This window comes from Artemia franciscana, chromosome 17 (genome assembly GCF_032884065.1).
Source record: "Artemia franciscana chromosome 17, ASM3288406v1, whole genome shotgun sequence".
Lineage (NCBI taxonomy): Eukaryota > Metazoa > Arthropoda > Branchiopoda > Anostraca > Artemiidae > Artemia > Artemia franciscana.
In genome coordinates this window covers 7,682,235-7,690,428 of record NC_088879.1, presented here as the reverse complement: position 1 = coordinate 7,690,428, position 8,194 = coordinate 7,682,235, and positions in this window count along the sequence as shown.

Sequence of the window (8,194 nt, the reverse complement as noted above, 5' to 3'; positions counted from 1 at the left end):
GAAAGAGAAGACGAAGAATTTAAAAATGTATTAGAAAAGTATTTTGTATATTTTAATATTATAGTTTATTTTTGAATAAAAAAAATCACTTGATCCTGACGAAAATCACTCGAGTTTTCACCTTCCTCAAATATTCGAGTTTTTACATTCAACAGACTTTTATGTTAACACAAACCACATCACAGACCTTTTTTTTGCTGTTTTACAAAACTTGTGAAAATGCTACAATTGCCCTGTAGTTTAGAGTATAGCCGGATTTAAAGTTTTGAGGCTTCTAGGTCCAAGCGTTTTTGCTTCTCCATTTTTGCAAGAATTCCGGGAAAATCCCCGAAAATTCCGGGATTGTAGAAGCACTGAACAGAACGAAACTGACGAGCCAAAAATCATGAAAGAGAGAGGTGATAACTCTCAGATTGAATTTTGGGAGACATACGACATTTTATAAATAGCCATGGAATTCCTGTGTTGTTCTAAAATCACTTTTCTGGGAATAGGCTTCGTCGTGGTGGAGTGCACCTGGCAGTTTGACGGTAAATCACATCACTCCAGTCTTTGTGAAGAAAAAGTCACTTAATAATAATTTGTGAAATAAAATAATATTAAAAATAATTTGTGCCCCCTGGCATTCTGCTCCCCTATGTCCGGGCCTAGCGGGCTTATTTGTAAATCCGGCCCTGTTTAGAGTATGATGATTTGTTTGTCGTTCCGAGTGCCAGAGATAAAAAACTTAAGTTTCAATTCTAAATTTCATGTCAAACTGTCATCTTCAATTTCGTCTAGACCTACCCTTTTCTATTCATGTTTCTACACATGGACTAATAAGCGTGGTAATTGTAGGAAATTTTACGGTAGCAATAGACCCTTTGGGAGATGTCCATATCCATCCAAATAAAAATGAAAGGAAAATATTCTTTTAGGCAGGTTTTGAGCACATAGTGTCCTTAGGTATGTGTCAGTGAAAATGGGACATAAAAAAATTAAGACACATTCGCAAGAGGAAAAACTTCTGAGTGACGATGTGTGAAGTTCATACGTTACATGAAGTTCATGTATTACCCGGATTTTTACAATTAATCTATTTATAGGGTTCTGATCAAGTTGCTGCTCCCCTAAAATATAATAGCCTTGTACTTGCCAGTCTATGTGGTTTCTCAGGTTTCGCCAATCAGTGCATCAGGATTCATAGCCACCTATAAATCATCTAACTAAAAATAAAGTAGCCTGCAAAACCATACACCTGTAAGTGGTAGAAGACTGAAGTAGATGCCAGCACCTCTCCTGCCTAATAGTGTTAATGTTGCATCTTTGGACACACTGACCATCTTTTATTAAGCCAATAGAAGAAAAGGGGGAAAGTCAATAGAAAAAAAAGAAGGAATATTTGGTCGTCCCAGAAAAAGTATTATTTTTAGGAATTTCCAGTCATTCTATCTAAGCCCATGCATTTTGATTGATTTTCTGTTTCGACTAATTCTGACCCCCCCCACCCTCTAGAATAAACCACACTCCCTCCACCTGAAACAAGTCTCTGTACCTGACCACATAAAGTGTCAATAGCTTTGAAACATTATGCCATTATTTAATAAATAATTCTCTCCTAGCAAGTTTTCGGCCATTTCGACCAAGACATATATAACATCTTTTTAATTTCGGATAGTAAAGTAGTCAAGATAAAAAAAGACTGTTCTAAGTTTACTAATTTGACTGAAAATGAAATTCGGGTTGTTGGAACGCACTTCAATTTACCTACAAAGTATAATTTACTACTCTTTGACTGTATGTGTAGCATTCTTTCCAGCAAAGAGGCTGAGTATGGTATAGAAACTCGATCCAGAGTTTGGGGTTGTAGAAACTCCAATGAGAATTTTATCAACAGAAATCCGTGCGACAAATTTACCCATTAAGTCTTCTTAATTAATTAAGAATTCTCTTCACTGCATCCGCCATAATTACCAATAATACTATCTAGACATGTAAATCTATCCACTTGATCAATTTTCTCTTCACCTCCTCACCTTCACTTATTCCCAGTCTAAGCAATTTAGTCTTATTAACAACAATTTTCATACCTATTCATATGCCCTGGACACTCAAAGCATCTAAAAACTGCTCATTTTGCTTACATTTTCATCTCGGACATCCAAATCATCACCATAATTTTAGTCTAGGAGAGTCATCATATCAACATCAGTCTTATGGAAAGATCTGTGATAATAATAATAATTTATCATAAGCCAAACAAGTCCGTTCAGCATAGCATTCGTAAATACACAAAACAAAATAAATAGTATAATTACAGTTCTATATAATCTCAACATCTATATAACTCAATATCTAGACAACAAACTTACAAGGGGGCCACATGCTGATGGCTCAGTGCCAAATTTAACTGTGTTCACTTTGACACAAATAACTTCCTCACAGGAGTTTACTACTCCTTGACTGTATTTGTAGCATTCTTTCCAGCAAAGAGTCTGAGTACGTTAAAGAAACTCCCACAAGAGCTGAGCATTTTATTAAAACAAATCCGGCCACAAATTTAGCCATTAAGTATTGCTCAAACACAGCATTCCAATTCCAGCAAGCCGTAATAGACTAGACTCAGTAATAATAGAGGCAATAATAACAATTAGATAATATCAAGTTTATTTATTTCAACATTCACAAATAAACAAATAAAATACAACACTTTCGCGCTGGGGAAAACCTATGAAGGTTTGTATTCGCGCGAAAGTCCACATATCTACTTACCTATAATAACAAATCCAATCCCTCTTACTCATTAATACACATACTCTCCCTGCCCCCTTTTATTCCTCCCAACCCCACCTCAACCCCCTGCCCACCATTACCCCCATAGCCTACCCTTACCTCCCTAGCCCACCCTTACGTCCCTAGCCCCATCCTTACCTGCCAAACCCACCCTTTCTCCCCTAATCACCCTGCCACCCATAAGAAATCAATAGTAATCAATAATAATAAACCCATATCAATAATAATGATTAGATTCAAAACCAGCTTTGTCTCTTTAAGAATGAAGTAGAAGAGAGAATTACTTCGATCAAGAGTATAATAAATATTTTCATTGGAAAATGTACCCAAATATACATGCAATATGTACCAAGTCACATGAAAATAAGCAGCTAATATTCGGCTGATCATGCAATTGGGCAGAAATTTCATATTTAAGCCAACACCTTGTAATCTCAGCATTTCGAGATTGATTAACAACAACTATTCCACTACTAGCCCTTGAAACATATGCAATAGCAACATCTACATTGCCGTTCTTATACCTATCTCAAAAGAATTTTAATCAAAAGTTTGAGATAGCAATGTTAAAAATAGTCAAAAGGACCAGCATAAACCCTGCGGTGATGACATTACCTCAAAGGCCCAAAGGCAATAAATGATGGGGATTTTGCAAAATATTCAAACTTGAAACTTTCATGCTGGGAGGAATATTGAACGATACCAAACGACAAAATTTGCATTCTGGCTGACAAAAGGGCATTTCTGCAAAATCTCATGAGCAGCTAAGATATTAATCTGAAACTTCTAGGAATACTGAGGAGCATACCGGACTAAATAAAAAACACTAAATACATTCTGGATATCAAAAAGGTGTGTGCAATATCTCAGGAACGGCTAATTTGGATCCTTAAAGCATTTTGAGAGGGACGTTTAAATAAATCAAAACGCATGATTTACGTCCAGATTGTAAAAAGTGTGTACCTGTAAAATCTCAGAAATTGCTAAAGGTATTAGAGTGAACTTTTCAGATAACGTTGAGGGGACGGTGACCTAAACCAAAAGACAAAATTTGCTTCTGGGATGTCAAAACGGAAAATCCATATCCTTCTCAACATCTCCAAAAAGATTCATCTTAATACCCTTAGCCATTATTTATATACTGCAGATACACTCTTTTGACAACCTGGATAAGCTTAGTGTCTTTTTACTGATTTCAACTCGCCCCAACATATTCCTTGACAACTTCAAAGTCATGCCCTTAGTTGTTTCTAAAATATTGCAAATACAACCTTTTGATTGCCTAGACTAACACAGTGTCTTTTGATCTAATCCAACATCCTTGTCAGTATTTCCTGAAAATTTCAAATTAAGTAAGAAGTAGCATTAAAATTTAAAATCAATAGAAATTATTCAGTATATGAAGGGGTTGCTCCCTTCTTCAATACCTTGTTCATTATACTGAAGTCTAACTATTTGTCTCAGTTTTTTAAGAATGACTCCTAAAACACAAGGGCCATTTAATTAGAATAGGAAGCTTTTTACAAAAGTGTTCAAACTTTATGGTGAAGAGCTTGGTATTGGAGTGCAACGCCTTTATATATGGGATATTTCCTTTCCGTTTTGAGTCTTAATGTTGCTTTTATGATAATGATAGATTAATAATTATAATATTTAATTACAATAATGTTTATTAAAGTAGCAATAATAATAATGTGTTACTTGTAGTAGTATTCATACATTAGCAGTAACAGTTATATAACTAATGCCAAAGAGTGGGAGTGGAAACTGGCGCTAGTATCGACAGAAAAAACTGTCGAATCCATCTAGCGTTAGGCGACACTTGGCATTTTTTCCCCATGTAATGGTAAGAATAATAATGTAATTAGTGTAATTGGTAAAATTAGGGTAGAAGTTAGTGTCTGATATCTGTTCCTGACAAAAAAAAACTATACCTGATCTTTTTTTTGTCGACACTAGGATCAGTTTTTACTTTTATTGGCATTTTACTTTAATCCAGTCACTTTTGACGCCTAAAACGGAAAATAAAACCTTAAAATTCGCCGTGTCCGAGAACCATGTAGCAGAAGTATTGTCCTCACAATATAAAACATGTGTATTTGTTTATTATCTGGGAATAATGGCAATAGTTACGTGTTTTTTGTTTTTTTGTTGTTGTTTAACATATCATACCAGTTAGCACAGAATATCAGTAGAGAGCTTACACGCACCAAAAGTGGAAGTTTTAATAACTTTTGGAGGTCTCAAAGCACACGAAGTACCAGTTTTTTACAATTTCTTGAAACAAAACATTGATTGGGCCCAACAGGAGCAAAATGTCATTGGGCGATGCTTATCGTTTTTTTTTTCAGAAACTTAGTTACACAGTTCTCAGTTTCAGAGACCATTTTGGCGTGGTTGGGTATCCTCCACTAAGTATGTGCGGATTATGCACAAAGGAACGGTTGATATAGGCCACAAACAAAGTAATGTTTACGATCATACAGCATTAGTTGTGCAGCCGCCATAAAAAGAGAAGTCATGGGAGGAGGGAGTACATGCCAGAAAATATGAAGAACTTGATCCTTTCTAAATTTTAATTAATTAGAACCCGTTTTTGCGTTTGCAGCATAAACAGCCATGGATTTAAAACAATTGAATTTATATGGATGCAATTTGGCCTTTTCTCTCGAGCAATCTTGATTGACGCTTTTTTCTCACGCAGGAAAAATAAAAATAAACCATTAAATAGGTCTTTATTCACCTTTCTTAAGCAAACTCCCCCCTCCCCCCAGAATGTGACGAAGTCAACAAATCAGGTGCATATTATACAGAGAGTGCATTCGCTCCAATTTTACTAAGGTATGCTTTAGTTGGTTTTCCATTTTCCACTTATTTGGATGTAATTTAGGATATTTTGCTGAAAAAGACAGGTAAAGATTGGATTTTTATTCAGCAGAATATAGATAAAAACCTCAACTGATTCACTTTGGACTTAATTTAAAGCTGATTTTTTTTTCAGGTATAAAACAAAACATATTAGATACTTTTACAATGAAGCAAAAGAATATACCAGCTATTTCCTTGAGTTAAAAAAAGGAAATAATGGCATAAAAATAAAGGAAAATGGCATGCTTTGAAAAAGAAACATGCTTCTAAGTAGATTGAGAGAAAAAAAGAGAAGAAAGGCGGAGCTTGAGAGAGAGGAGATAACGGATTGGAATGAATGGCAGAGCTTGTTTGTTTGAGGAGGGAAAGGCTTTAACAAAGAAGAAAAAAGAGATATGGCATGCTTTGAAAAAGAAACATGCTTCTAAGTAGATTGAGAGAAAAAAAAGAGAAGAAAGGCGGAGCTTGAGAGAGAGGAGATAACGGATTGGAATGAATGGCAGAGCTTGTTTGTTTGAGGAGGGAAAGGCTTTAACAAAGAAGAAAAAAGAGATATGGCATGCTTTGAAAAAGAAACATGCTTCTAAGTAGATTGAGAGAAAAAAAGAGAAGAAAGGCGGAGCTTGAGAGAGAGGAGATAACGGATTGGAATGAATGTGAGAGCTTGTTTGTTTGAGGAGGGAAAGGCTTTAAATCAAGATTTTACAAAAAAGATTTTAAATTTCATGCAACAGCTTTTGAATTACTACTTCTGTCCTGGCAATAACAACTTTCATAAATTGAGAATGTTTTGGTTTTACAAGTTTTTTGGGGTATTTCATGCTTTATTCAACTACATGAGGAGGATATTTTCCAGCAATAGCCTGTTGAAGGGACAAAAAGGAGAATAAAAAGTGGCTCAAGCAGTAGTAGAAACAGAATCAAATAAAAGGAGGGAGAAAGATTATTGTGTCTGAATGACATTCACAAACTAGCTTTTATTTACTTTATTTCAGTTTAAGTATAATCATTGTTGTTTTTGTTGATTTCTTGTTTTGTTGTTTGATTTGTTATTTTAAATACTGCCATTGTTGTAGTGATTTGATTTTCAAAGTTTTTACGGTTGTTTATTGTTTGAATTTATTATCATCGTCCATATCAATGAAATAAATTGGGCATATCCAGATGACTTGAAAGTGTACTTTTTGTAGCATAGAAAACTTCGTTGCCGCTCTACCAGCCATTTACAAAATGCGCGTGTGGTTCAAAAACTAAACGTGAATAGCGATGAAGACAACACTGCCTTTCCATCATAAGGAACAAGCAGAACAATAGGGATTGTTTCTATAAGACAGTGGATTACAACTTTAAAAGAATATTTCAACCCTATGTCCAAGGGCCGTCCTCCGCAAAATAAATGAAAAAAGAACATAAAAGAATTCATATTAAAGTACAACCTTTAAAAACTAAATATTTTCAAAACCGTACTAGCATCATTACTTCAGAAAAGGTCGATCAGGTTGAACTTTAGAGTCCTGGTTAACTTTAGAGCCCTGGTTGAGTTTCTGTGAAGTAAGGATGTTCCTTATACAATATCACAAGTAATGTGACAAGTAATATGAGTTCTTTTATATTCTTTTTTTTCATTTGTTTTGTTGAGGATGGCCCTTGGATATAGAGCCGAAATCTTCATTTTAAGTTGCGTTTCACTGTCTTACAAAAAAAATTCCCTATTCTTCTACTTGTTGTTTATGGTTATAAAACTAATACGACAAAATGAGGTTTGTTACTGAAAAAAAACTATGCATGTAAGAAATTAGAAAAGTTGAAGGCTATGGAATATTGAGCAAGAGGTACGATAGATAGATAGTAAAGCGAAGGAAATAATAGTGAAATAGAGATGAAACAGTGAAAAACAAGATTTATTTTATTTTCGGGAGTACGAAAATAAACAATAATCGATTTGATTCTGTCCATTGCATGAAGTATCACCAACCCATCATCAAGAAAACAAAAAAGAAGAGGAAACGAGAAAAGGAGGACCAAATACCTCTGGATAAAAGAAAGAAAAGACGAAGAATTTAAATATGTATTAGAAAAGTATTTTGTATATTTTAATATTATAGTTTATTTTTGAATAAAAAAAATCACTTGATCCTGACGAAAATCACTCGAGTTTTCACCTTTCTCAAATATTCGAGTTTTTACATTCAACAGACTTTTATGTTAACACAAACCACATCACAGACCTTATTTTTGCTGTTTTACAAAAATTGTGAAAATGCTACAATTGCCCTGTAGTTTAGAGTATAGCCGGATTTAAAGTTTTGAGGCTTCTAGGTCCAAGCGTTTTTGCTTCTCCATTTTTGCAAGAATTCCGGGAAAATCCCCGAAAATTCCGGGATTGCAGAAGCACTGAACAGAACGCAACTGACGAGCCAAAAATCATGAAAGAGAGAGGTGATAACTCTCAGATTGAATTTTGGGAGACATACAACATTTTATAAATAGCCATGGAATTCCTGTGTTGTTTTAAAATCACTTTTCTGGGAATAGGCTTCGTCGTGGTGGAGTG